Source organism: Accipiter gentilis, chromosome 9, assembly GCF_929443795.1.
Source record: "Accipiter gentilis chromosome 9, bAccGen1.1, whole genome shotgun sequence".
Taxonomy (NCBI): Eukaryota; Metazoa; Chordata; class Aves; order Accipitriformes; family Accipitridae; genus Astur; species Astur gentilis.
The window spans coordinates 24,907,694-24,911,275 of NC_064888.1; positions in this window are offsets into that span (position 1 = coordinate 24,907,694).

Genomic DNA, 3,582 nt, shown 5'->3' on the forward strand with positions numbered 1-3,582 from the left:
AGATGCTTTGCACCCTGCTTATTCAGGAAATATGACATAAATATGGTGCATCCGAGAAGGATGAGACTAGCAGGATGTAAGGGTCTTCCTGGTAAAGTACAACCTGTACATTGGCTGCTATATTACTGGCATGAGGCATGCTATGGAAAGACTGTTTCAAGTAGAGAAAGCTCATCCAGGACCCCCTCTCCTGGGATCCATTGAGAGCTAGTGTTACCTTTATGGATTAATAGCATATAATGAGCTGTGTAAGAGGTTGGGGGGGGAGGTCCCTTTCAGAGCTTTGCTCTTTGGCTTTTATTTTGGCCACAGCTGACGTTTATCTTAGATGAAATGTGTTTGTGATATTGAAAGGAGAGCTCAGGAAAAGATCTCAGGCACAGCTGTGACTAAAACTTTTAGGAAACTGCCTCACTCAGTGGCTGCTCCTGAGGACCTTTACATACGCTTTAGAGGTGAACAAAGAGACGTATAGAGTAAAGAAGGTCTGACTGGCACCCCTCTGTGTTGGTACCTAGGTAATTCTGGCAGCAATTGAAGATCTTGGGCTGCAATTGAAGGCTGTGGCCAAGTGACTGCTTGTGCTGGATGAAGAGGTGGTCCAAATGCTGTCAGCAGCTGAACAGCTGCTTCCCGATTTCCTCAGCTCCTAGCACAGACTATGGTAATCACTCTGAAACTGCTGACTGAGCATTTCCCAGTATCACCTTGTTAATTCCAGTGTTTAGGCATGGTATAGCTGAGCGATCATCCCCCGAGCCAATATAGCTGGCTACCTTTCCCCAGAAACGCCAACCAGAAAAGCAAAAAAAGCTCTAACCTAAAAATGCATTGTGGTGACTCCTTCCCTCCCTGAATAAGGAGAGGTAAATTCCCACTTGAGAGCTATAGAGGAAGCAAAAATGTTGAACAGCCTCATGAGATCCTGAAAAGCAAACATAAGTGCAACATGGGCATAAACTAAGCGCAACTGTTTAAAACACTTGTCAGTCTAGTAAATGGAAGCAAAATTTGGTTCCATTTTCCTGCCACCATCACTATCCAGAAATCACATAGTGGCTAGAAACCAATTTCAGAACTAGTGGCTGGCAGAAAGATGGATGGTCTAGGGTGTACAGCAATATGACTACACTTTCTAATTGGAGATGCTGCATGTGGGTACTACAGCTAATAGTAAATGCTGCACTGCGTTTTCTCAGGGAAATCCGGCTGGGATTTCCTCAGGAAAATCCAACTGCACTATAGTTAATGCGCAGTCCTATTCTCTAGGATAGCTTTTTCCACACTTGTTTGTTTTCCAGACTGTGCTGCCCTGTACACCTAAGGACCAACTCCAACCTTTCCTGTCAAACAGTCAGAATTACACAAAGTGACAGCTTCCTTCAGAGAAAACCTGAGATTGCCCAATATTTCAAGTCTTTCACGCTCTGTAGCTAACATGGGACTTCTCACATCTCAGACTGTGACTTAAGGATGAGATGGCTGAAATCTGCCAAACCTCCCAGGAGTGGGGTTACAGGGTTAGCTGTCACTGTTGTCCACATCCTTCTGCGACTACAGTGTGTGGATTTGGACAATATGCACTGCTTAAAAAGAAAGATTGGCTTAGATTTCATTGCTTTTACATCTCAAGAGTCCTTACGTGAACTCAAGATTCACTTCATGCTGCTATTAAAAATTTCTTTTTAAAAAAACAGACTTTTGATAAATCCAGAGCAGTGCTGACCTGCACAGCCCAGCTCCCCTTTAAGCAATGAGGTAGCAACAGTCTTTTCACTGGGATTGTACAAGCATATTTTAGAAAAGTTTCCATCTTTAGCCTCAAAATCTTGGGTATGTACCCTTGTTGCCTCTACATTTTTGCATGTTTTCCCAAAAGTAACTACCCAATCACAAGCCTGAACCTTAGAATGGCTTCCATGTCTTGCTTCTGATGTCTCACCTTTCTCTTTCTCTGTCTTCACGCAGTTAGTGTTATGCTGGTGTCCCTGTGCTCTGGCTGGTTTGGGGAATTTTTTTATTACCCCCCCCCCCTTTTTTTTTTTTTTTTTTTTTTTTTTTTTTTTTTTTTTTTTTTTTACAACCCCATCTATCTGATTCTATCCTAGAAACATGTGGAGGGGCACACAGACCAAGAGTGCAATCTCTTCTAGGGTTTGGTACTAGCACATACCAGGCTGCACATGTGATGATGCAGACTTCTCATTCACCCATTCATGTATTACCCCTTTGTCAGATGAGTGGTGAATTATCTAATTAAAAAAAAAAATACTACTGCTGCAGTTAGGTATTTTGATGCAGTTCTATTTATTTATCTTTTTTTAAAAGTAAAAACTCCTGTTCTTGAACCCAAGCACTTGTTTCCTTGTGCTCCTTATCTAAACCTCTTTCAGTTAGAATTCTGTCTGTGAAAACTTTCTCCTCTTGTCAGTGTTGTGTAACCTGTGTCCTTGGGTAATGGGACATTCTTCTAATATTCTCAACTTCTTTACTTTTTCCGTCAAATACAGCTCCATCTAACAACAGCTTCCATTTTCCACATAGCTCTGTTTTGGTTTGGCTGTATGAAGAAACTTGGGTTTTTCTTTTATTTTTCTTTTCTTTCCAAACATATCCAGATATGAAAGGTGGCTGTTTATCTCCAAAAACCTCAAGGATTGACACACAACCCTTAACAACTCTTTTTTTTTTTTTTTTTTTTCCTGGGCTCTCATTACCTGAAACAGATGGCAGAGGAGAGGTGGAATCCTGCAGGATGCTTTCCCTGAGGAAAGCAATTGCCTTTAGTGACAGTTGGGCAAATGTCAATTTCTGACTTGTAAGACATATATCTCATTTGGAGAAAAAAAAAAAAAAAATCTTATTTGGAGGAAACACAACTTCTCAGGCTTTCCTGCAGAATAAAGATGGCTGAAACTTCTGCCCAGAATTCTGAAATCAGCTTCAGAGTTTTATAATACCACTTAGAATCTTCACAGATACGTTTATTTGTATATTCTCCTATATATCCTCATATAGGGAAAAAATTTACAGAAGGCCTGTGAAAGCTCCTGTTATGCTAGGAACTCAAAAATTGCTACTCTGATAGCTAACAAAGTCAGGAACATCATTAATTTCATGTCAAATATGGAAAATATGCTTGAATTAACATGAGCTCTACTCCATAATACAGAGCTTGTGGATATTCTGGGCCAAAATCTCTTCTTGTCTTTCTGCCCCTAATACTTCTGGAATGTTTAAAATAAATCTGGCTGTTCTAAATGAAACTGAAACTTCTTTAGAAAACTTTTTTGAAGCTGGGATATAGCCTACCTCTTACTATTACAAACCCATGATTCTTCTCTAAAAATGAGGCCAAAATATACTTCCTACTGTATCTATCCTAGTGTATAAATCCATTTAAAATGGCTTAAGCTTCTTTCAGTACACACAGCTCAGCACATAGATCCAGGCCTTGTGTATCTGCCACTTAGAAGCTCAAGTGTTTGCAGTGATGTCTGTATGCTTTGAGCAAGGGATCTGGCACAAACTTCTCACTACTTAGTCCAAATTAACATCACTGAATTCATTTAAGTCATTTTG